At 37.9% G+C, this 27726-nt stretch overlaps 1 protein-coding gene and 2 long non-coding RNA genes across 11 annotated transcripts in view; 1 reads left to right on the forward strand and 2 right to left on the reverse strand.

Moving 5' to 3' along the window:
- LOC101745825 (mucin-3A) overlaps positions 1 to 17020 on the reverse strand; it is a 118670-nt gene extending 101650 nt beyond the window's left edge. For 6 of the 9 annotated variants that reach the window (XM_062671659.1, XM_004928062.5, XM_021349083.3 and 3 more), the window contains exons 1-2: positions 16909 to 16999; positions 16513 to 16632 (exon numbers count right to left, since the gene is read on the reverse strand). The gene's annotated coding sequence lies outside the window, so the exon portion shown is untranslated. Of the gene's footprint in view, positions 1 to 16512 lie in introns of all 9 variants that reach the window. The other 3 variants (XM_021349081.3, XM_012691854.4, XM_062671657.1) reach the window with 3 other exon arrangements.
- On the reverse strand, positions 6847 to 10640 carry LOC134200025 (uncharacterized). Its single transcript, XR_009974773.1, has 2 exons — positions 10318 to 10640; positions 6847 to 7433 (listed from the first exon to the last, which is right to left on the reverse strand). It is a non-coding gene; the product is annotated as an uncharacterized LOC134200025 (long non-coding RNA).
- LOC134200026 (uncharacterized) lies at positions 12270 to 14054 on the forward strand. Its single transcript, XR_009974774.1, has 2 exons — positions 12270 to 12536; positions 12814 to 14054. It is a non-coding gene; the product is annotated as an uncharacterized LOC134200026 (long non-coding RNA).
- Positions 17021 to 27726: the final 10706 nt, after the last annotated feature.

Raw genomic sequence — 27726 nt, forward strand, 5'->3', positions numbered from 1 at the left:
AGTGGAGTCACGATAGGTTGGACAACTGTTTTTGACCTTTACGAAAAATATCTGGTTTGATTGTTAAGATTGCATTCGGTTTTCTGACGAGGAATCTTCGTTTTCGTTAAGATGTCTCGTCAGCAATTGACATACCTGTATCGAGTCTGTCCTAAGACGAGGAAAATACCTCTGGTTTTTACAAACAGTACTTTACAAAAATATAATTGAATAACTAGTTCATTTCTTTATGTAATAAAAACTGTTATTAATAAGTGAACTTAATTCAAAACAATACTTTTTGCTTGGTATCAGTAGTTATAAATATTTTATGAACAGATATGAGTAGAAGGGTTATTATGTATATCCTGAAAAGCACCCCACGTTTTTTTTACAATAAAATCATTTTTACTTACACTATTTTTAATTCACATTTATTAAAATTTATTTTCTATTTTTTAGTTGGATTTTTTATAAAAGCGTTTTTTTAAACTATTATTTATTTTTCATTTTTTAGTTGAATTTAAATTTTTCCAATATTTTTTTAAAGATTACATTTGTAATTTTGGTGTTGCTACCCACCCACCTGACTGGTATTGGCCCCAATATCTGTCGGGTGTGCATCAAACCATCTACATAATATATTCGTGACAGTACGTCTAATACATAATAATTATCGAATTAATTAACAGAATTCTGGTCGTTCAAAAAAAGAAACAGCTTGAGAACACTACGGTGCCGTAGGGAGTTTGCGTTTACTTTCTAAACCAGCGCAACAAGTCAGTCGGCATAGCGTTGATATTGTAACGGCAGGTTAACTAGCGCAGTTGTGATTTTAAACCAGGTAGATGGAACGGAAAAACGACACAAAAAACGAACAAACCCATAGTACATACAAGTATAAGAATTAATATGCGAGAAGATGACATAGAATATCCGAATTTGTACGCTCACCAAAAAAAACTATTAAATCTATTAAAAATGAACCAATGTTTTCATAAAACTACAGACGCACAGAATATCACCAAACCTTTGTGAATTTACAATATCTTTTCGGATAGTATCGTAGTAATAATGTATCGTTCTTAAACTCCCAATTTTCGAAATAGCTTACCTACTGTGTACAACTCAACTGGTTCCGCTCTGTTTTATTTTTCCCGCTTTAACATATCAATGACACTTTCCCCTTCAACGTAATATTAACGTAATCGTCTGACCGTAGCGATGACGTCTCACGGTCGACGTCAATGTGCGCTTTTACAGGAAATATACACTGTGATCAATATTTTATTGTTCTCTTCTTCTCTGTTCTCCATCGTTCTCTCACTGCTGAGGATCGCGCACATGTGACTTTCCTTCATAGTGTTCGATCATGGGTGGCACGGACCACATGGTATAGACTACGACCAACTGCTTTCTTAAACAGATCTGACCATCTGGCTAGTGTTTTGCGTACGATGCGCCTGCCTTCTATGCGACCCAAAATTATAAGCTTCTCAAACTCGGGATAACGCATGATGCGTCCGAAGAAGCTCACGTTCTCGCCAGATGGTACGTGGATGGATTTGAAAATTTTCTGGATATAATTTTGATCATATTTGGCGTGTTCTAAACCCCGCACGGCAGTCGTGCGTTCCAGTTCCAAGTGAGAGTAACATTTATTCTAACATAATCGAGACTGACCGCATGCTTTATGATTGTCGGCGGTGTGAATACCGTTAAGAATGATTTAGTAGGAATCTACCTCAGACAATCGCTTGGTAAAAGTCTAAAGAGGGAAAACAAAGAGAAAAAAACAGATACATCGCTACCGCAACAAGTTAATTACGGGAGGCAATCGTTTATCTCAAATTTAAAAAATATTCTAATTTTACTGAATAAACCTATCCTTTCGCTAGACACTGCTAGACGTTGCGTAAACTCCAGCATTAAAATGTTCTTACTAACAATGTTATAGCGAAATTGAATTTAATTAAAATTAAAATACAGCACGATGAAAAGTTGAGTTGTTTGTTTTCTTGTGGCAATACTTTTAAAACTTGTCTATGTTCTTTATGAGAGTATAATAATGGCATAGTTAGTACGACGTATTTTGCAATTGCTTTTATAATGCGTTAGTTTTGTTAAAACTGTCTTAACCAACATAACAAATCCGAGACTTATTTTTATTATTGAAGTATTACTGGTGGCCAGGAGGCCTTTACAGTTTCACCAGGACAGGTAGGCGAACAAAGGCTCAGCCAGAAGAGGTGGGAACAACACAAGAGCTGCTGCTTCGCGAATGAATCTACTACCAGATCGGAATCGCTGAGAAGATCTGGAGAGAAACTCATCGTTATGCATGGGTTAGGTTGCACGTCGACCTCTTTGTCGAGTTCGACGAGTACGGTTACCGGGGTCCCTAAGTCCGCTCCTAGTGTTATAGCTGAAGGCGTCTAATGCAAATCTGAGATATGAACGTAACAAGAAAATTTTGTCTTCGTTATTTCGGGTCGGTATATCACAGATGTGGATTTATATTCGCAAGTGGGTCAAGTTGAAATCGAATCGCAATATCTGATAGAAAGTGAATTAAGACCAGTTTTGCATATAAATGGACGCCGGTCGGTGTCCGTGCCTAGTGTTTGGGCAGTGAGTCAGATTCTATTTCAATACTATGTAGGTAGAGAGATATACAACTACTACTACAATAACAACTACTACTACTAATACATACTAATACTACTACTAATATAATAACAATAAATACAATAAACAGCTACTACAATACTATGTAGGAGAGTAATATAAAGAATAATCTTGAACCTTGAACGTGGTCTAATGGGTAGGAAGCCCGTTATACTCTTTTATTTATTTATTTTTATTGCTTAGATGATTGGGCGAGTTCACAGCCCACCTGGTGTTAAGTGATTACTGGAGCCCATAGACATCTACAACGTAAATGCGCCACCCACCTTGAGATATAAGTTCTGAGGTCTCAGTATAGTTGCAACGGCTACCCCATCCTTCAAACCGAAACGCATTACTGCTTCACGGCAGAAATGGGCGGGGTGGTGGTACCTACCCGTGCGGACTCATAAGAGGTCGTACCACCAGTAATCCAGTGATACGATTGTACCACAGCATAAAGGTTAGATAAAAGTAATATGGTTTTTTTTTATAAAAACAATACCAAAAAACGAAGTGATTATTAACCTTTTCATTAGCGTGTTGTCGCGGATGGTTACTGTTTTAATCAGCTTGTTTGATCATTCTTTAGCGATGGCTATTGACGGTAATTAGCACCTCGCGTGAACGCGCGTAAACAACATTAGGTACACGATGAGAAACATTGTCAAATAATTCGAAGTTTTTTTTCTGGCAAATTATAAATAATTACGAATTCGGAATGTTAATATTAACATTTTTGTTCGTGAAAAATTGTTGATTTGAATTTTATCAAAATTTCTCCAATTACTTTCTATTATTAAAACTCGTGGCTGACGATTGAATGATCTTTTCTATGGTAAACTGTAACCTGAAGAAAGTCTACTTAGCTCTGCAACAAATAAACTTGTTTTAACAGAGTAATTATCTTATAACAGAATCACCAATATTACTGGGAATTCTTTTTTTCCCTTTCAAATACCATTATAAGCAGGCGAATAAATAGCCCACAAGAAAAGTGATCACCATCGCTCATAGACATCAACAATGCTTTATGTTCACGAGTGTTAAGAGTTGCCCGGCGGTCAGCTTTACTGGTGGTAGGACGTCTTGTGAGTCCACACGGATAGGTACCACCACCCTGCCTATTTCTGCCGTGAAACAGTAATGCGTTTCGGTTTGAAGGACGAAGCAGCTGTTGTACTGTTAAAAGTGAGACCTTACAACTCATATCTCAAGGTGGGTGGCGGCATTTACGTTGAAGATGTCTATGAGCTCCGGTAACCACTTACCATTAGGTGGGTCGTGAACTCGTCCACCCAACTAAGCGATAAAAAAAGCTAATAAAATAAACCGGTTTAAGACACATTAACGTTTCCTGTTCATTCAATGATACAATTTAAATCGCTCGAATGATATAGGAAAAAACTAAAATAATTAGAAAGTTCATAAGCGTCTGTCCTTCAGTACACTTTCATTATGCATCTGCCTCGAGGCGATATGTGAGTGAACGTTGGTGGTTCTAACGCAAAATATCGTGTCGATTGCGAAGTGCACTAACTATATTTTTCGAATACATTCGTTCACTTTATTTAATCTTTGTTCAAATTTCAAGGTATTAGAATGTAGATTTAACTGTAATGTTTATTTTTCACCGTTTTGTTTGTTTACCGTGTTTTAAACGGGTCACCGTTGAGGTCTTCGTGGACACAGAAGGTCACAGCTTTTGAGTTTTGGAAAAGACTGCTGACTTAGGCAATATGCTTAGCGTTGTGTACAAAGCTTGCAAACTGCGCTCGAACTAATGCCAGCCTAAGCCCTCATTTAGATCTCGCCTGGCGCCGAAGTTAGCACCTCTGACTGTTGTACCGAGGGTCGTAGGTTCGATTCCCACAAGGGGCAAACAATCGTGTGATGAACAGGTTTGTTTGCTCTTCATCTGGGTGTTTATTATCTATATATGTATATATTTAAACGTAAAAATATGCATGTCAATTTCTGGTACCCATAACAGAGCAAATCCTAATTGGGGATCAGATGACCGTGCGTGATTTGTGCCTAGTTATTATAATTATTATCATAAATTTTTTAATGTTCAAATGGTTTAAAATTCAGGGTTTTAAAAATTTTCAAAATGTTACAGTTGGGCATGGCACAAAAAAGTTTGGGAAACACTGGTATAAACTGTCTTTATTCATTTATTATACTACTTGAATTCTTGTTGTTTGAATTTATCGTTGTAATATCTCTGAGAACTTTTCTTTTCATAATTAATAAAGTTGTTACGCAATTTCTCCCGCGTTAAATTTAAAATTCAGAAATAATGTTGCGTTTTTGTTTTTTCAAAACATAAAATTGCTCGTGTCACTCTCTGATCTAAGTTAATATGTAGATCCGTTTGTTCGTGAAATCACAAACCCACGTCGAAACTATAAAGAATACAATATATTCACTTTTATTTTCATATATTATATACAATTATGTATTGTACAGTAGTACCTATGAAGTAAGTGAACCTAAATAATGACAAATTCGAATTCTAATATCGCCAATTTATTATTTCAAATTCAAATTTTCAAAGTTCACAGTAAAGTGCAGTTTCGAGATTCGTTAGTCATTCATTTTTCCGGTCTTAAAGAAAATATTGTGCTATTTTCGAATAACATTAACAGATGTTGTTGATACAGTTCTTTGATTCTTCAAAGAACAGCCACCAGTAAAACCTCAAAATATCATTTAAACTCCTATACCAATTTAACGGCCGTCTGGTGTAGTGGTAAGTGACATGGTCACTACACAAGGGGGTCGCGGGTTCGAATCCCGCCAAGGGAAGATATTTGTATGATAAATATAAATGGCTTTCCAGGGTTATGGGTGTATATTAAATATATGTATGTGTATAATAAAAATATTATATTTATTTCCGTTATCTGGTACTTGTAACACAAGTTTTTTACGAACTTAGCACGGGACCAGTTAACGTGGCGTGAAAAAAAAAAAAAAAAAACTGTTTACATCTAATTACACTCAAAGTAATTCTAATATCTATATAATAATACGTGAAGCAAAAATTTTGTATCCCTTTTTACGTAAATTGCGCGGACGGAGGAGTATGAAATTTTCCACAATTATAGAGAAATATAGAGAAGAAGTGCACAACGCTAATATTTTAATCAAATTAAATTTAATAAAAAAAAAATATTACACACACTACCATGTATTTGACGCACACACGCAAGCATACTATTTATTTATTGTCAAACTTTTGTTCTTGACGTCTGTGGTCAAATTGAGAATAGATTAAATATTGTTTGTCTTTATTAATATTTTTCTATAGTGTAGTCTTGACGAAATTTGCGATTTATGAAATAGTCTTTGAAAATAGAATCATAATAGTGTACAAGCTTTACAATTTCAATTAAATATAGTCGAATTCGCGACTACTGCGGGACCACTAGTTTCATTAAATCTATAAACCAACGCGAACGATTGTTCTGTCAGCTGATTATAATTAACTTCCTTGCGACTTAACCACAGCCGGCAACTCTTCCTGTCCGAATAAGGAGGCGCGCTCGCGACACTTTCACTCGCGGTTCTTTTATTTTATATAAATAACGTTCGGAACGCTTCGTGCGCGAGCTCCAACAATGCAAATCGTTTAGTGACAACCTGTTTCTTTCTATGACACGAAATATAGCGTACCTACTTAATGTTCATGAAATGAGTCTTATGAGAGTCGACTTTTCCAAATCTGTACTGAGCCACTAATGTTAATCTCTTCAGTGACATTGGAGCATATACGTAAGTCTTTTTTTTTAATTTTTTACATGTTTAATTCTAAACTAAGCGGCCACATATGTGGACATATCTGTTTTTAATATGATAGTCACTAATTTTTTTTTACTTGACGAATCGTTTTCAGGATTAAATGAACAAATGTAATAAAGATTAAATTAAATTCAGGTTTTTTGTACTTAAAAATATTCGTCCCTGTAGAGGTTAGACACCTTTCTTTTTCAATTATATGCCATTCCACCATCGCACAGAATTGCTAAATTTCATTCGGAAATCAATATGTTACTCCAAATCGTCTAATTCCTGGCGACACTCAAATTTTTGCTCCTCATTGGCAGATATAATTATCTAACTCACTTGACATCAGGTAGACTTAGAAATCTTCGCCCGCTTTTTTTTTTAAGAACAACAAAAAACTACATTGGCTTTACGTTTTAGTTTTTAATTCGCTTTAAGATTACACAAAATAATTTGGCTTTACTTTAAAAAATCGCAAATGCGGTCGCTAAATTTATCAATATGTAGACAGTTCAGGTTGTAAGTGTTTGTCGTGCGAAACAGAGAATATTGACTCTAGTTATTTCTGCAATATGGTATCAAAAAGAATTACTGTTTTCATCACGACTTCTCGTGAGACGGCAAAGGAACAACGTTCTAGAATATGAAGAGAGTCAATGCATAATTAAATTTTAAATAACACTCTAATCACGTAACCCTATTTATCTAAATCTTTCAGTTTATTTATATGATATGAAACTAAGTAGGTACTGAAAATAATTAGTGGTAAATGATTAGTGGAAACAAGTATAAAATAAAATTTATCTAAATCGAAATATATAACGTAAAGTTATGTAAAAAAGGTGTTTCATTAGATTGATTATATTAACAATTGCTAAAAAATTAGCAATCCAGTCGAATTTCATTGCACACGCAACGTAATCATTTTAGTTTTTCTTAACACGCCCGTGGATAGCTTCAAGTGGAAAAAGTTGTAAATTACTTCACTCAGATATCTGTAACGTGCAATAAAATATAACTTTACAAGTTTAACTCAACTCATAGCCATCTAGATTTCGTAAGGAAACATTTAATTTTAGAGATATAGCAGAAACTGTAATACCTGCATCTTGATTTAAGGTACGAATAATTAATCTTTAAGCATTAATTTACGAAAAATCTTGAACACCCGTAAACACATCTCCGATAATAAAAAAATCTAAAATTTATTTTTGTGTTGATCGTGATCAGTTTACAATCCCATTTTGTTATTAGACAAAAGACCGCTCTCTATTAATCGTTCGTGACTAGAATGTAATTGCGCTCAAACAATTTACTGCTGCCGGATTTGATTTATATTTTACACATAAACGTAAAATAAGTAACTAGTCAGGTCATAAGTATTGTCACACAGTAAAAACTTTTCTTTTAGAATGCTGGCCACAAAAAAGTTTATTGAATTCGAATTTCGAATTGTTCATGAAAATAAAAATGTATACTTTTAGAATTTTACTCATTTTTAAATATGGAGTGGACGCTTAAAGAAGACCGTGTTGCAGTTATTGCGTTGCATCGTTGCGGTTACGCGCCAGTTCAAATGTTTAACATACTGAAAAATTTGAATATAACCAAAAGATTCGTTTATCGTACCATCAAACGATACAATGAAGACTCTAGTGTAGATGACAGGTCAAGAAGTGGTCGCCCTCGGTCTGTTAGGACTCCAGCAGTGATAAAAGCTGTGAAGGCGCGAATTCAAAGAAATCCCAAACGTAAGCAGAAACTGTTGGCCCTTCAGATGGGGTTAAGCAGAACCACGGTGAAAAGGGTGTTAAATGAAGACTTAGGGCTTCGGGCATATCGAAGAAAAACAAGACATCGTTTGAATGCTCGTCTAATGGACCTGAGACTGAAGAGATGCCGCGCTTTGTTGAAGCGGTACGCGGGAAAAAAATATCGGGAAATTCTTTTTTCGGATGAAAAAATTTTTACCGTAGAAGAGAGCTACAACAAACAAAATGATAAGCTGTACGCACACAGTAGTGAAGAAGCGAGCAACCGTATTCCGCGTGTCCAACGAGGTCATTTTCCATCCTCGTTCATGGTATGGTTGGGAGTTTCTTATTGGGGCTTAACAGAGGTACATTTTTGTGAGAAAGGTGTAAAAACGAATGCAGTTGTGTATCAAAATACAGTCCTGACGAACCTTGTGGAACCTGTTTCTCATACCATGTTCAATAACAGGCACTGGGTATTCCAACAAGATTCGGCGCCAGCTCATAGAGCGAAGAGCACACAAGACTGGCTGGCGGCGCGTGAAATCGACTTCATCCGGCACGAAGACTGGCCCTCCTCCAGTCTAGATTTGAATCCGTTAAATTACAAGATATGACAACACTTGGAGGAAAAGGCGTGCTCAAAGCCTCATCCCAATTTGGAGTCACTCAAGACATCCTTGATTAAGGCAGCCGCCGATATTGACATGGACCTCGTTCGTGCTGCGATAGACGACTGGCCGCGCAGATTGAAGGCCTGTATTCAAAATCACGGAGGTCATTTTGAATAAACTTTAGTGTCATAAGAATCTATGTTTTGTTAAGTTCATTTTGGTATATGAATGGTTACATAATGAATAAACTTGTTTCAATTATTTTACATTAAACATGTGACAGAATTTATGACCTGACTAGGTAGAAGTGGTGGTAGGACCTCTTGTGAGGCCGCGCGGGAAGGTACTACCACCCTGCCTATTTCTGCCGTGAAGCAGTAATGCGTTTCGGTTTGAAGGGTGGGGCAGCCGTTGTAACTATACTAAAACCTTAGAACTCATATCTCAAGGTGGGTGGCGCATTTACGTTGTAGATGTATATGGGCTCTGGTAACCACTTAACATCAGGTGAGCTGTGAGCTCATCCACGCAGCTAAGCAACTACAAAACGAATATAGTGCGATAGGTTAAAAAAAGCTATCAGTGGGAAGTTTTAATGGATATCAAATCCAAAGCTACTCAGTGCTCGCTCCGTAATTCTTATATATAAAGACTTATTTCCCCTACGTATTCACTGGTAGCCTAAAGACATGTTCCAACTATGCCCAGCCTGGTGGGTAGGTGAGCTCACGGGCTCAACTTGAGAGAATTTGCTAACATTAGCCCTAGCAAGAGCAGTGGTTCGCAGAATCTACCACTGAATCGGAATCATGATACAGGCAATGTTACTAAGCCTCAACTGAAAAAACTCTATACCAACACAACATATCCTTGACCTAAAAAAGGGTAATTTAGAAGAAGATGACAGTTTTCGGACATATATATATCAAATGTTACAAATATGGAAAACGTTACTTTATGTGTCACACATATAGAAACAGGCCTACATCTTCAAAAGTTAAATCCTCTTCATACATTTGTCATCGTCAAACATCAAAGGATTGTATAGTGACAAATTCGTACAGTGTCAAATCTAAATTTATCTCTCTACACTACATGCTTAGAACCTTCATAGTCCGAATTCGCATAAACAAATCGTAAAATCGCATCAACTCTAAGATTATTACTATAACATATTATTATGTCAAATATACTACTCCCTCCAAATTTTATTATAAAATAAATGTTTGTAATTTCCTTTATTCAAGAACATTTTATGTTAGATTTAATTTTAAAATCATTTCATCATTTCTCTAATGATTTCAAAAAGAGAATCTGTCCTATAATAGATAAATAGATAAAACGAACATAGCGACATTAATGAAGCGTATATGTAAATTCAAATACAAGAATGGTTCCTTATATGCCATGAAAAGATTAAAATTGGGCAGAGCATTTTGCGAGCACGACTATGAAAATGAAATAAAAACTAGCTAAATACTAAGCCGTCTGAATGAATTCAAGCTTCAAACCTTGGAAATTACTCGTATACCAAAGAGGTCCCGTAATCATTATCAGCTGAAAGCCATTTTCAAATGTCAAAAACTTCAAAGAGTCGACGATAATCTAAATATAATTAATAAGAAATCCAATTCCGTTGTTTCGGGCAGCTAATAACGGCCATTGTTATATTTTCTATTGATCTACAAGAATTTGTGGAGATTCGTGCAGTACCTTGTTACGGAATTACACACCGGTTGTAATAAGCCATTGAAATGTTGGAAAGTGTCGCGTATTTGTTTTGTTTAAACAAAAGTATTATTATAACATGGACTAGAAACAGTGAACCGTGAAAAATATACTTTGGAGTGATGTCACAAAATTATGTAATGTTGAATGAGTTTTTTTATTTTATCTTATAGATGACTTTTTCTTAAGCTTATAGTAGTAATCTTCTACAGGAATTCCGACAATGTATTTTTATTTAGACTTCTTTGATTACTGATTTTACTGACGTCACTGGTTTTTTTTAATAATACACAATTTATTAAAATGTAAAATGAAAAATCTATAAATGGGTTTGAACTGTGAAAGTAATTAAAAAAATTGTTGCAAAAACCTCAAATATTAATTTTATTTTTTTGACTCTAGTGTGCCTAGAAATGGACGAAAACCAATTTATAATCATCATTAAAAAAAAATATTTTTCCATTTCATGCTATACTTTTCCATTTCGTGCTATGTTAACTCAAAATCGACTTCCCCATTTCTCACACCAGATCTTGATCTCCCACTTAGAATCGTTTTACTCACAAGGACATACTTTATTTGAGTAAATTCAGTGTGTTAAACATGAATTGTGAATGATCTATACTAATATTATTAAGAGGAAAGATTTGTTTGTTTGTTTGTTTCGAATAGGCTCCGAAACTACTGGACCGATTTGAAAAATTTTTTTCCATTAGAAGCCGACATTGTCCCTGATGAACATAGGCTACTTTTATTTTATTTTTTTTATTTTATTTTTTTGGTTTCATGTGTGTTTTAATGTTTCCGAAGCGAGGCGAGGGCGGGTCGCTAGTGAATTATAAGAGAAACGTGTGCATCAATGGATCGTTCACTTTCACGATATAGTCTCTGTATAGGTAGGCTTGAATTTTATTATGCGTTAATATGACATCGTATCAGACTTCCGTACGCAACGTCACAGCCGAAAGTAAATGTTCGTGACTTTTGTATGTAGTTCAAAGCCGGGAGTAGAGCGCGGTAAAGTATTTGAAACTTCATTCAACAAAAACTGTTATTGTAACGTGATTTTAACTAATATTAAGTTATTGACATCATCAGTGGCATAATGAAAGTGAAGCCGTGATAAAAAACAGCGGAATTGTTAAGAGTACAAAAAAACCTTACAAAATCTGAACGGGATAATAATATTCTATTAAATAAAACATAAATTCTCACCCATCTTTTCAGTATTCACTACTCTGACACTTAAAGTAAAATAATTAATTTAATCACGCCCCAGTATAGTCCACTTCAAAGAAATTTATAAAATTATAAACAGTATCTAAAAATCATACGTAAAGCTCTAAAAATGAACTGCGGTCTTCAAACAAAAAAAGCATTCAGTGTTATTTTAGTATCTCGAGAACAACACAAAAAATCCCTACTTCGTCACATTCTTAAAACACGAGTTGCGATAATTTGAATGTAGTAGATTTCATTTTGATTCGCGTCTTGCAAAATTTTTGCTCATTTTACAACGCAGTTTTACCTTTCAAACCAACCGTGAAACACTGTCAAAATTGTAGCGAATGAAAAAAAAAATCGTTCATAATAACTTGCACAAGGTCCCTATTCACTATATCTGCCTTTATTAATACTGGCCGGTAAGGTCCGGTAAGTAGGGCTGCCTTGGGTTTAAAAAAATAAAAGAAAATTGACAGATTTCATGGTTTTGAAGACAACATTCGCCCTATGTTTCAGTTTTAGAAGGCTTTTTTTGTAATATATTATTAGTAAATTTATGTTGAAAAATCAAATCAAATAAACTAAAAATTTCAAGTTTATTGATTAACAGCGTAATCATCATCTCATCATCATCATCATGGTTCCAAGTCGGCTTCGGCAACGGCGACCAAAATTTTCTGTTCAGTAACTTAAAAGCTAATGTCCGCGCCTCTCATGCGCTCTAATATGGTTATGGTAGCCTATCTTGTTCTTAAACGTGCGCAAACAGAAGCTACACGTAAGAACATCACCCACGAAGTTGTAGAAAATGGTAGAAGGCGGTCTATTTTTCAGTTTATTTCGTCTGTCGTCCAGTTCGCGCCTCCTGTCGTTTTCAAAGATATGCACGTCCTGCTGCACCAAGCGTCTCCACTCCAAACGATTCTGTGCTCGGGCCTCCCAATGAGAGGGCGTAAATGGGTAGACCGTCGGACAGTCTTTGATATTGACAGGATACCAGAGCTAGTAAGTAAACTTACGTCATAGTTACCTAATTAGCTTGTTTTACTTTTCAGAATTTCTTTCCTTTCATCGCCGGAAGCATGTTGGCAGCCCTAGTTAAGTGTAACACAACAAAGAATCAAGATAAAGTCGCAATGCGTTTGTCGATACTATGACAGGGACATTTACTTCTGAACTACTAAATATAACTAATTTAAGGTGACCGTTAGGAAATCGACCGAATATAGGAAATGATTAGAAACAGCTTTGAATTTGTACTGTTACAAAATGATTGAACTATAAATGTGAAAACAAATTCCGTCGAAGAAAATTGTACGTACCCAATATTTTTTTACGTTGCAAATATATACGTCGACTTAGTAATTTTGTAACAGGTAATTACTGCAAATATTATCGCATGACCGGATGAAAAATTAACTTTTATATTTTAAATTTGACTTACTCTAAATTAATAATATATTTTATGCCTATTTTATGTACGTAAGAGCTGGCGGAAAACTGCAATTTTCATTTGAGAAATAAGACGTCCGCTTGAAACTCTTCGCTTCTTATTAAGCTAAACTACAAATATATATAAATATACAAATGTATAATTATATAATACATCTTTTGATTTTTTAAATTCGTCCGCCAATAGTTACGATCAAGTGCCCCAAATTATTCGGTTAAATTGATTTCCTACTTCTCGGAACGATCTCACCATCTATCACAGTGTTATTTAAGACGAAAAAGTTATTTCATTATTTACTAAATTAAACATAACGAAAATACGGTCTGCTCTTAATTTTTGTTTATGTGTGCTGCTTGAAGAAATCACTTGGCAATAAACCGCCTAGTTAATGCTTCTTAGTATTCGGATTTTCATTCTTACGTGACGTTATGTTATGTGTGTATAATGAAACACGCTCTTTTCTGCATCACATATGAACTTTTAAGGCAAAGTATTCGTAGCTTTCTCTGCCAAAACTTTTTTTTAACCAAACATGTTCAATTTTTATGTTTTACAAGCAAGAACTTTTTATGTGTTCTGCTAAAAGTTTCCTCGGAATTAAAATTTGAAAGTGAAACTGCGAGATGATAAATTAAATTAGTTAAATATACAAATGCTTAAATTAAAGCTATGATTTGTTTAGACGAACGATACCGATCATGAAATCAAACAAACCTAAATGTAATATGATCCATCAATTATGATAATAGAAAATTTAAATTTTAATAACATTATTAAATCCTCCATATTTATTTTAATGTGTAAAGAAAACAAATAAAAAGAGGTGATGTGAAAATAATAAAATATGTTGTTTCGCTGTTCTATAGCCGAATCGATGCAAAAATAGCTGCGTAAACTTGTAACGATAGAGATAATATCTTCACATTCTTTTCAATAAACAAATATCTTAATTGTACATCTATTGCTAATGTAAATCAATTTAGAGTCGAAATAGTTTTCATTCTGTGGGCTCTTACGACGTTTTCAAACAAACGCTGCAAATTTTTTACGTCTCCGTTAAAATTTGTAAAAGTTTTATCATCAAGTCTCAGGTTTGCGATTTGACAAAACAATTCATCGTTTAAATCGTACTAGTCTTCGTGGCCTAACGGATAAGACGTCCGATGCATTCGTGTTGAGCGATGCACCGGTGTTCGAATCTCAGGCGGGTACCAATTTTTCTAATGAAATACGTACTCAACAAATGTTCACGATTGACTTCCACGGTGAAGGAATAACATCGTGTAATAAAAATCAAACCCGCAAAATTATAATTTGCGTAATTACTGGTGATAGGACCTCTTGTGAGTCCGCACGGGTGGGTACCACCACCCTTTTTTTTTTTTTTTTTTTTTAACGCTGGGGAATCCATTTACGGATACCCGGTCGAGAGGGGTAATAGACCGGGTTATGTCGGACTCCGGCGCCTCCAGAGAAGAAGAGGGAGAAGAGGAAGACCAAAGTCCTCCTCTTCTTCCAATTCCTACCGGGAGACTACGCCTTGAGAAAGGCGCGCGAGGCGCTGCGCGGCGTCTACCACGCAGGACCCGCCCCGCAAAACCGACTACCGACTAAACCCCATCGAGCTCCACCACTCCGACTCCACGAAACCTACGGTACCGCACAATGCGCGCCGCAGGCTCGCCGTCGCCGGTACCCATCCTGACAATAGGACGGGATCCAATCCCCGGGAAGATCCCACAGGACGTCGTCTCAGGAGACACCGTGAGTGGCGCATAGGAGCCACCTTGCGCCGCCTCACCACGGAACCGACAGCAGAGCACCGGGCGCCCCCGCACCCAGTACCCAACAGTCCCTACGGGAGATTAACGGGAGCATCGTGCCCGCGTCGCCCACCCCGCCTTCTTCGCTGAGGAGCCGAAGAGGGATTCCACTCCCTTTCGCGCTCCTCAGCCTCGCGGAACGCCATGACCAGGTCGCAAAATCTGGCTATGGCCCCCCACGAACTCTCGTCCTCTAGCATGCGGGCAATGACAGCCCGCAAGGAGAGGTCCCTCCCCAGCACCGCGATGAGATCTCGCCGCGGGTGCTCCCAACGCGGGCACGCTTCGAGTGCGTGCTGAGCGTCATCATCCGGATGCCCGCACTGGTGACAACCCGGATGTGGCTCTCTCCTGCAAACCCTCCACAGGTACCTCCCGAAGCAGCCATGCCCCGAGAGGACCTGCGTAAGGCGGAAGGAGAGCACGCCGTGTCGCCGATCTGACCATGTCTCCAGCACGGGCACCAGGGCCTCGAGAGTGCGCCGGCGGGTGGCTGAGGTTTGATGAAGTTCCTCCAGCAACCGCTCCCTCCATTTAGCGTACGCCAGATGACGCGCAGCACGCCTCCACCGACTGACAGCCGACAGGCCGGGTGTCCGTCCCCGACCCAGGGACTGTGTCCTGCGCCGGTATACCGTAGCCAATACCTCGGCCTCGAGATCCCAAGGAAGGGAACCAGCGAGGGCACAGGCGACCTCTCGGGAGATCGTACGGTACCCCCTGATGACCCTCACCGCGAGCGCCCGCTGAGCTCGGAGCAGCAGCGCCGCATTGCGTGCGGAGAGTGTGGGCGACCACACGGGAGCGCCATACAAGGCCATACTGCGCACGACCCCCAGGTACAGGCGTCGGACACCGACGCTGCAACCACCAACGTTGGGCAGAAGACGGACTAACGCACCTGCCATGCCCAGTAGCCTCGGAATCAACTCACCAAAATGGTGGTCGAAGCGCCATCGACTGCCTATTTCTGCCGTGAAGCAGTAATGCGTTTCGGATTGAAGGGTGGGGCAGCCGTTGTAACTATACTTGAAACCTTGGGTGGCGCATTTACCTTGTGAATGTCTATGGGCTCCAGTAACCACTTAACACTAGGCGGGCTGTGAGCTCGTCCACTCATCTAAGCAATAAAAAATTAAAAAAGTCACAATCACGCAACGCTATCTCGTCCGACATAATAAGATGCAAATAGACTAGTTTAATTTCATTGGAACGTTTTAATATTTTCACTCGAATGATATTTCGCAACGTTTTCGTTCTCGCGGTATACACGTTTACTTTCGTGAAACAAGTTTAAAACTTGCCCGTTATTACGAACTGCAACTGCAAGAGATATAATTAACTTGAAAAACTGTTGTGCAGAATCAACGGCAGTCGTGACAGCGGACACTCATGGCCACTACTTTATTTAGAAAGCGTCACATTTATCGTTGAACTATAAAACGCTATCATCGTAAGAGCAAACCTAAAACACTCACCTTCAATTAAGTCTGATTGTTTTGAACTCGGATTACATAAAAATTTCGAACACTCTTTATATCTTATGTGGAATCCAACATCATTCCAGTTGTCACATGAAAACACCGATACCACCTTCACTGAAAGTTTGGGTACGAACTTATTAACGTAACACACACTTTCCGCCGTAATTCTACATAATCGAATATTCGGAATCGATAAATTCGAGTTCCGTATCACTGATTGCGATGTCAACGTCCTCAGTGCAATCCGGACACTGAAAACAGTGTCGCTACTGGTTCGGAGGTTTCACGCGCGAGTGAACATTCGCAATAGAAAAAAAAAAAAAAAAAAAAAAAAAAGAAATTATTGAATAGCATTCGAATTTTGAATCAATGGCGGGAAGCGTGCGTTACGTTGTAAGCGTGCGTGCGGGACTCGTACGCGGTGACCGATCGGGGCGCGAAATGCGACTGCGGTGACCGGGGCTCCCGCGACACTCTCTGCCCACCGCCTAGCCGCATGTGTAAATGTTAATCCGTGATATTATTTAGTTTAACCATTTCTAATTGACCCACTGCAGCCGGCACGAGGGCCTTTCCGCCGCTCACTTTGTGCCGCAATGCAGAATCGAACTGGTCCCCGTAATAATGGACGCTTCGATAAGTGACCGGACCGGTTGCGCTCGCGGCCGTACAATGGAGGCTTTCAGAAAGAATATTTCAGGCTGATTTCAAAAACGTACACATTTTTCTGTTACATAAAATTTGACTTATGATTGTTTTACAGTCCCATCCCTAGTTACATAAAAACAATGGATAAGCATTTTGTGTAACAAGTAAACAAAAGTATGTAAATTGTTTTAAATGGGTGAGTGATGGTGGAAGGTTTCTAAAAGCGTTCGTGCCTTTTTTAAATTCAAGCAACGTCAAAGTTATTGTGTAAATATGGGAACTAATCGGAAAATGGTGCCAACATATTTGTCAAAACGGTCGCTAGTGAGCGTGTTGTAGTGGGTCTATCGGGTTTTTTTTTATTGCCTTTGTAGGCAGACGGGCATATGGCCCACCTGATGGTGAGTGGTTACCGTCACCCATGGACTTCAGCAATGCCAGGGGCAGAGCCAAGCCGCTGCCTACCGCTGAATGGTGGGTATTATTTTCCCTGTTTCCGCCGTGGTGCTTCCAGATTCATGACCAACCATCTAACATTCCTTAAGAATATATGTATAGGAAGGTAAGTAGGATCGTAGGTATTCTAAATCTCTAAGTATTAGGGGTTAAAGTATGAAATTGCCGATTTCTACTGAAAAATTGAATTTCGTTTTTTTTTCATTCAACATATTTATTTAATCAAAACATCTACCATTAATTATCTATACATTGCTACCATCTAACAGGAAGGTAATTTATGCCTTTGCGATAGAACTCTGGTGATCTAGATTCTACAAACGGTGTGAAAGCATTTTGTACTGCCTCTTTGGATGAAAACTTTTCATCACGTAGAAAATTGTCCAAATCACGGAAAAAATGGCAGTCCGTTGGCGCAAGGTCTGGTGAATACGGAGGGTAACGAATGGTTTCTAATCGCAGTTTCTGTAGAGTTATAACGGTTTCTCGTGCTGTTTGAGGTCTCGCGTTATCATGGAGCAATAATAGTGAAGATCGATTCATGAGTCGGGGCTGTTTCACAGCAAGTTTTGCTATCATTGTTCGGAGTTCGGTACCGTAGACATCTGCCGTTATTGCTTGATCAGATCGGAGAAAGCTAGAGTGAATTACAGCATGCTGAGACCACCAAATAGTTACCATTACCTTTTTATTGGTAAGCTTTTGCTTTAGGACAAGAAAGCGCTTAAACCAAAATCGCACGGTGCGTTCATTAGCAGTCCCTTCACCAAACGCAACATTGATATTGCGAGCCGTTTCTGCAGCGTTAGTCCCGCGTCGGAACTCGTATTCAAAAATCACTCGAATTTTCGAAGTACCTATCCATCTTTCTTGTCTAAGCTGAATAAAAAAAACTACTGAAAATCGATAATCGAAGGTTGCACATTTTTTAAAAGAAGAATTTTTTTTTTATTTTTTATTTATTTATTAGCCGGATACAAAGTTTAAAAGAAGAACCTTTTATGTAGATACCATTGGAAAAAAATTCACTCAAAAATCTCAAACCATGTAGGTTCTATGTCAATTCGAAGTACCTATTACAATAGAACGACCATTTCATACTTTAACCCCTATTATTTGCAAATCCCACTATCCTAAATATATCTCCCCGAAGCACGCATTTCGATTTCAAGGGTCAGATATAACTATCTCAAAGTGGGTGACAACCTTGTTATGGTATTTATCGATTCTTATATGAATAGGACTGTACCTAAGGTTAATAGGATATTATCTAAAATATTATTTTGTTATAATTAGTATATTTTTTTACGTATTTATATTGAAATCGTCTCACTTTTGACTTTTGACAATGTAAAAAACACGAGCTCAATATCATCATGCAAGAAAAGTCTTTTGACCAACGCAGGAAGCTTGGTTAACTTATTTTTTCATGGGTATGAGCAGTAATACCTTTATATAATACTCCAAGTATGTTGTTGATCGATGGTATTTTAATGTTCCAAGTATCTTGTTGCTATGAACAAATTTGTGAACTTTTTTTTTATTTTCACAGATTAACTTACAGGCCATTTGGAATCAGCGACTACCCGAGCCCGTAGACAGCACTATGTGAATATGCTCACCTTGAGACATGAGGTCGATTTATTTATTTATTTTAATAACGACCGTCCTTCCTTTCAAACCAGCGCGACAGCGGTATCAAGCTTGACGGCAAACATATATAATGATAGTGCTGCCGACCTTAGTAGCCTTATTATAAAATTCAGACTTGAACCTCTCAAGTTGAATACATTTATATTGTGCTGTCTATAAGATCTGCTAACTACTTAATTTTTTTTTGGGCAGGGGGCCAAAACTCTTACCTGGTGTCAACGCCTATGGGGCGGGATATGTTCCACAGCACGTCCGGCGATGACAGTGACGACAGCAGCGTGGATCAAAGCTGCCGACGCGTCGTTCCATCCTCCAGCCATAAGGCTAGAGTGACGGTAGCATGCGATGCAGCCTCGACCCCCTCAAGTCGCCCCTTGACTATCACCGGGAGACGAACGCCTTCTCACAGGGCCGGAATCGCTGCGCCGCGAGGGATGAAGAGCACTCCCTCTCCCTTTCCGCCGCCTCCTTCTGCGAGATGGTTTACTCGCCGATGTCGAACATCGTAGTCACAACTTAGTATTAGGCGAACCGTAAGCTCATCGGCCCAACCACAGTAATAACCAAAATAGCAGCACCTTACAAAATATTACGTTATTCAATAACCACAAATGGAAGGATTTAAAAATGTACACAAAAAAAAATTTATTGAAGAGGCGGTAGGAACCATGCAATGCTGACGACGCGACGCTATTATTCTTATATGTTTTTATTGCTTAAATGGGTGGACGAGCTCACAGCCCGCCTGGTTTTAAGTGGTTACTGGAGCCCATACATCTACAACTTAAACGCGCCACCCACCTTGAGATATAAGTTCTAAGGTCTCAGTATGGTTACAACGGCTGCCCCACCTTTCAAACCGAAACGCATTACTGCTTCACGACAGAAATAGGCAGGGTGGTGTGGTGGTACCTACCCATGTGGACTCATAAGACGTCCTACCACCAGTAACCTACATACGAATAAGTGCTTAAGAATGACTCCCGTGATGAAGGAATAACGTCGTGTAATAAAAATTAAACCTACGAATTTTATGACCTCCCCTTAGTTGTGGTACCTACCCGTGCGGACCATAAATGAATGACAGTAAAAAATTATGACCATGAATGAATTATGAATGACAGTAAAAAAATTCAAAACGATCGACTCATAAAGTTATATTACATTGCACAGAATACTAATTTACGGGTACTTTCCCAACACAATTTTCAAATTTCATGTGTTCGCGAAATTTTGGCGCTGTTTTAGATCACGCGATAGCTTAAAGCAATTTCCAATTGTATCACGTTACAAATTCCCATGAGTTACGTTATGATGGATTTGTTTATTAATGTTTACAGTTCTACGTTTCACGCTAAGTTTTTAACAATGAACTCTGAAGCCGCACGCAGAAAAACAATCAAGGTTCAGTGCCTACGCAAGTTGCATTGCCCAACTGAAAAATGGCGCAACGATTGGCACTGTTGTCATTTTTGGAACAACAAGCAACACGGAGAAGGCGTACATTAAATTTCTTTTGTATTGGAGTTTAGTTCTTAACAATCGATTTCATTTAAAGACCCCGCATCAGTGTGTTAAGCAGTAAAATCAAGCGTCCCCAAAAAAGCGTAACGTTTTTAAATTCAATCGGAATAACGGACTTTATTATATAAAACTAAAAAAAGGGTGCATGTACTTATGTACGCGCGTAAGAAGTTATGGTTTATTTTTATTAAATTTATTTCTTTTTTTTATTTAAATTTTAATAAATTTGAAAAAAATCGATTAAACAACATCCTCAAACACGCATATTGGACATCCCTTTTCTTGACATCGTATAAATTCGGTAATTCTCGGTGCGGTTCGGAAAGTTCACCTGGCTATATTCAGACTCGCCAAGTTACGACGGTCGTATTTTAATGAGCGATTTAGCACTTTGCGCGTGCATCGTAAAATTTCACTCTCATCAATTTTTCATAACGCGCCTAAAGAAGTATAACTTCAAAAAATCTATTAAATTGTTGTAAATTGTGATGGCCTATGTCGGTGTAGTGTAAGGAAAGAGGACTAGGTAGCGTAGTACCTGGTCCGATCAAATTAAGACGACTTTGGACTCCAGCATCATTGTCGCTATCCACTGCGCAGAGGACAGGAAGGAATGGAGGAACTTAGTTCAAGCAAAAGTGCTCCGTAAAGGTCACGACCCTCAGCACTGACGAATACCACGCAAGGAGAAAGAGGAGGACGATCTAGCGTCTAGTTTAGTAAAATGTCTACTTGATAAGTATTTCTATTTTTACGCGCTAGGGTTCTGGATAAATAAAATTCCACCGAAGTATAACTTAAAAACTGTATTCAACACTTAGAAAACTTAAAACACTCAACAAAACCTTTAAAACTCTCAATCCGCTTCTTCCGCTTCGCTACAGGTAATCCGTTCGCTGTTTCGCTTCGAGTAGTTCCGATTACTGACTGACTGCGTGCCATCTCTGCAACGCTTTTATAACCGATACCACATCCCTAGAATTATCGAGAATATTCCACACATCTCTAGTAGTGTGTTTCCGCTATCTGACAATAGATGGCGTTGTACTTCTCGAGCGTTCTAGGTGCTACTAGATCCTTCGATATTCGTTCGACTATTCGGCGATAGATGGCGCTACTTTTACCGGCGTAACACTATTTTAATACGTATAGGGTTGGTGTACCAAAGCTATTCATAGCCGACAGTAATTTGTTTTACCTGAACAATTATATGTGATACTAGCGACCCGCTGCGGCTCCGCTCGGTTCTTTAACAAAAATTTCAACGATATTTGACGTTGTTTTATTTATTAAAATAAAAGAACACTTATTGCGGCATAACTATAATAATTAGACATATGCTATCGCGACACCTTTGTAAATAATGTGTTCTACAAAGTCGTAGTCCATTTTATTATTCTATCGTCAATAGTTTTCGCAGGGCACGTGATGTAAAGAATATTTTAGGTAATTTTTTTACACCTTGGGTTACATTATTGGAGTTTTAGTAAGGATCCCTATTTTTTTTCAAAAAAGATTATAGCCTATGTCACTCGGGAATAGTGTAGCTTCCAATTAGTGAAAGATTTTTTCAAATCGGTTCAGTAGTTTCGGAGCCTATTCAATACAAACAAAAACAAATCTTTCCTCTTTATAATATTATAGTATAGATGAAAATAACGAAAAGTATTATAGCATTTAGTGCTATGCCATATAGCCCATGACAATCGCATTTAAAGCGCGTCCAATAGCGCGTTGAAGCTGCCACAGACAGTTTTTATAATACTTGTATGAGGGTCAATCGAGTTCACCACTTGTTTATTTGATTACCAACACCCTTAGCGCTCTCACCCGACGTCCGATATCCGGTCGGGGTCAGAACCCGGTTACCAAGGCCTGGTGTGCCATCAGAACGCGAATGCGATCACCCACTTTGAAGCACAAAATCAAAGTCTCCATAGTATAGTAAAACTGCTGTCCCATCGTTCTAACCGAAACGCACGGCTGCTTCGCGGCAGAAATAGGTAATAGTGGTATTTATTTACCTGCGGAATTGACTATACAAATTACCACTATATATACGCAAATTTATTTTTAAAGGCGGCTTTCGTTTTTATTATACAACACTATTCCTTTATCTTGGAAGTCGTTTATGAGTCGAAGATGACTCATATGAGCTTATATCATACATAATTCGCACGTATTGCCATTCCGAAAGAGCATCAGCTACAAATTGGAAAACGTTAACAAAAATGAGGATTAAATAATTTTGTATTTTATTTACAGCCCACAGACGACCACTGCTGGCCATAGGCCTCCTACAAGGCTCGGCACTATAACTGTTCCGACGCAGCCTACATTAAGCGAATAGCCGCGATCTTTAGCATGACGCTGGTCCACCTGGTGAGAGGAATACCCACGCTACGCTTACCGGTGCGTGGTCGACCCACGAGTACTTCTGGGCCCCAAAAGCTATATGTTTTAAATAATTAGATATTAACATTACAATTTATTGGAGCGCTTTACTGGAGATAGGAGCTCTTTTGAGCCCGTACGGGTAGGTACCACCACCCTGCCTATTTCTGCCATGATGCAGTAATGCGCTTCGGTTCGAAGGGTGTAGCAGACGTTGTAACTATACTGAGACATTAGAACTTATATCTCAAAGTGGGTGGTGGCATTTACGTTGTAGATATCTATGGGCACCGGTAACCACTTAACACCAGGTGGGCTCTGAGCTCGTCCACTCATCTATGTAATAAAAAAAATAATGAAAAAAAGAGCATCGGTGTATGCAACAACTTTAGCTTATTATTCCTTATAAATTCAGGAGAAGTATCTCATTAACTAAGAAGGAGGTATTACAATCAGAAAGAATACAATAAACTCGTGAAAATCTCGCCTTCAGTGCATAGTAGGAAAACAAAAATATGATCCAGACCTTTCTTAACCTAAATCACATATTGAAAATTTCTTGCTAAACTTAAAAACTAGTGCCAAACAAAAATAAGTAATCCTCAGTCTACTTTCATTCCATCGTAAACGCAGCCTTCCCTAGTTTTAATTTCAAATTTTTATATTTAGATATATGTATTGTATTTTTTAATTTATTGCTTAGATGGATGGACGAGCTCAGGGTCTCCCTGATGTTAAATGTTTACCGGAGCAGATAGACATCTACAAGATAAATACTTACCTTGAAATATGAGTTCTAAGGTCTCCGTTTTTACAGTACAAGTGAAATTGGGTTTGAAATTGTGCTCTACACACTGTTGTTTGCTACTTCCAACTATCTTTAGTAAGTGCTCAGTATTGCAAACCTGCTATAATCGTGCTTATTTTCTTTTGATATATGTTATACCTTTTTGTGCTGGTGCCCATAGTGGATAACGACTGGTTCGATCTTGAAAAATTTTCAATTGAACTAAATGAGTGCTCTGAAGAATTGCTTGAGATGATACATCGTCTCGTTTTTACCATCGCACCGCCCGCCATCGGAGTAGAGTTCATCCATACTACCTGGAGCCACTACGTTCATCCACAGTGCGTTTCCACAGATCGTTTTTGCCACGTACCATCCGGCTTTGGAATGAGCTCCCCTCGACTCTTTCCCGAGCGCTATGACATGTCGTTCTTCAAACGAGGCTTGTGGAGAGTACTTACGGTAAACAGAGGCTTGGCTCTCCTTCTGGCATTGCTGACGTCCATGAGCGACGGTAACCACTCACCATCAGGTAGACCGTACGCTCGTCTGCCTATACGGCAATGAAAAAAAAAATATAAACGCTAGCTTTAAAATAAATAAAAAGAAGTATTTATATCGGTTCAACTAGAAAGATATACACTCACTTCGATTTATAAAGTTCCCATTACCAATTCGAACAGAAATCTTTCACATCTAGATCAAACTGCTGACGTCACTAGTATTGTCCAAAAGCTGTCGCAGCCTTCAAACCAGAACGCACTGGATAGATATGGTCAGTATTGCAATGTCCAAATGTCAAATGTTTATGTCAAAGGTGTTATTGTTTATTATAGTCTGCCTCTTTGTGTGGAGTTAGTTACGTCGGGCACCTTTGCTGACGCAAGTATGCAAAGGAGATCTTCGGCGAACTCCACTGCTGAATTGTGGAATTCGCAGACGACGGCATCTGCTGGACCGGTGGTCCGATGCCCTTCCCGTTAGATTAAGATTAGTAATAAGTTAGTCTTAAACCAGATTTGGTGTCAAATAAACGTTCATAAAATATTATTTCTATTTTTTTAAAACGTCCTCCGCGTGGCCCGCAACTTGACTAGTTTCGCCGCGTCGTTCAAACCTAACATAAATAATTTACGCAAAATTGCACGATTCTAAAGTCCTCCAGTAGCCTGAGTCTTGGGTAATCAACCGATTACCCAGGGGTTAGCTGCCGTACATTAAAGAAATAGGAAAGCTACGTGTCTTAAGTATTTACTTGGTAGCGAAACGTCGAGATTTTCTTTCTGATCTCAGTCGAATTTATAGTATCGATTTATATTATATGTTTATAAATTACAGGTTTTTTAATTAAATATAGTAGTATCATTAATAAAAATAAATAAAATTAGCTGAAAACAAAATTCGTTTGTGTAACAAATATTTTTTTCAACTCCTTGTATAGATATAATATTTTATCCTAACCACTTACTTAAACGTAACTATTTGTTTGAAACAGGCGCTGGTTTACTTTTCATTATAACAAAATATGAACCATAGATTTCTATCTAATAATATCACCGCCTTGCCTATTTCTGCCGTGTAGCACTAAGGCGTTTCGATTTGAAAGGTGTTGCAGCCGCTGTACTCTAAGAACTGAGACTTGGAACTCAAATCTCAAGACGGGCGGCGGCATTGGTGTGGTTAATGTCTGTAGGCATTAGGCTCAGGTGATCACTTAAAACCAGACGAAACGTGAGCTATCTATCTTTAAATAAATATGGTACCGTAACCAAATTGTAAGACAATTTAATTTTAATATGTTAATAATAAATATTATACAAATAGCATGGATCTACTACTGGATCGGAATTGCGACCCGCTGAGAAGATCCGGCAAGAAACTCAGCGGGCTGATGCATGGGGCACGCTCTGTTACAAAACCCTCGCCTACATTTTACAGGCCTGTATAATCCATTGGCTTAATTAAAAAACGGATTTTACTTAAAACTACTTTTACGGTTTTATATTACGTTTATACAGATCTAAATCATGTTCTTAATGATTTATATAAAAATATATGCATATATTAAAAATTAGTTTTAATTCGTTACTTTTAGGGTTCAACTATTTTTACGTAAAAGGTTTTTTTCTACGACGGCGACTCGCGATAATCGAAAAGAACACTCTTAAGACAATGTAGGTACTTTTAATAGGCAAAATATGTCAACTAATGGCTGTGACTTTTCGAACGCGCTGTGTTGTTTAATTAGGAAATATTATGCACTAGCTTTTGCCCGCGTATTCGTCCGCGTGGAATAGTTACTTTGGCATTACGCTAAGTTTTACCCGCGACTTCATTTACATAGAAAATGAAAATATTTTTGAATAATATAAAGTTAAGGAGCTATTTAAGCTACCAAAATCACGCTTTTTAACCGACTTCAAAAGAGGAGGCTATCAATTTGACCACCATTTTTTATAATATCTATTTATCTTTACCGATTTCTCGAGAACGCTTGAACCGATTCTAATAATGCTCTTTTTTGTTTTTTGTTCGAAAGGATAAGCTTTCCAAATTGTCCTGTAATCATCAAGACCTGATGATGGGATCCTGGAGAAATCCACAAAAATCTATAATTTTCACAGCCTATCTTGAAGTGATTTGGATGTTTCTTGTTATTGTTCTTATTCTGTGCCGCCACGCACCGGCCGGCCAGCGCCTTGTAGATCAATATTACGCGCTTGATCAATATTTTGTTGCGATGTTATTTCAAAACTGCGATATCTTCTTATACTCATTAAAATCAAGTGTGGGTAAATTTCTTTAAAATTAAATACTTGTAATGAATAAGGTATTTATTTGGATAGGGATTAATATCAACTTCACAAATAATCTTTTAAAGGGGAACAATTCTGTCATACATTATTTTAACGAAACTTTTACCGTTTCCGCAGCGCACGCAGCGGAAACTCTCAAAAGGGAAAAAAACAAGATTTTGAAACATTTTGTAACGGTGCTCTTATCTTAGCGTGATGTTATATAACCTATAGCCTTCCTCAATAAATGGGCTACCTAACACTGAAAGAATTTTTCAAATCGGACCAGTAGTTCCTGAGATTAGCGCGTTCAAACAAACAAACTCTTCAGCTTTATAATATTAGTATAGATTAAAATCAAATGACGTAAAGGTAAAGGGCAAATTAGTATAAATAAAATGTAACGCACATTTTTTTGTCAGTTGTATTTCACATTTTTGGAACTTTTTGGCGGATACGCGAAGGTGTGTGAATTGTTTTATTTCGTCTGTTTAGTGTTTCTTCCGGCTTAAATGTGTAATAACGGTGGTTTATTAACTGTTTTGTATCTGTAAAAGTGCACAAATGTGGGAAAATGAAACAGAGCCGCTGGACGTTGCTTCTCGGGATCCTCCAAAAGGTCCACTGAATAAGTCAGTAAATAACCACAATTTTACAGAGATTATATTTTATCCCATATCACCTCGTTTCATTGTATTTACTGCCAATTGATTAATGTTTCAAATTAATAAACTCCATTTTATTTCACTTCCTATTATCATTTTTCATTAAAAGAAAGATTTGGCAGTACGGTATGATTGCTTTGTCATTCCAGTTGACTACTTGACGTTTTTGTTTGACGTTGTCAACTTGAAGTTTTGACTTGACATAAGACATACTCTCAGGGGGCGTAAACAATTTTCAATGTGTTCATTTCAATTGGAAAAAAATCCATAAATGATAGTGGCGTAG

This window comes from Bombyx mori, chromosome 13 (assembly GCF_030269925.1).
Source record: "Bombyx mori chromosome 13, ASM3026992v2".
Classification (NCBI taxonomy): Eukaryota; Metazoa; Arthropoda; class Insecta; order Lepidoptera; family Bombycidae; genus Bombyx; species Bombyx mori.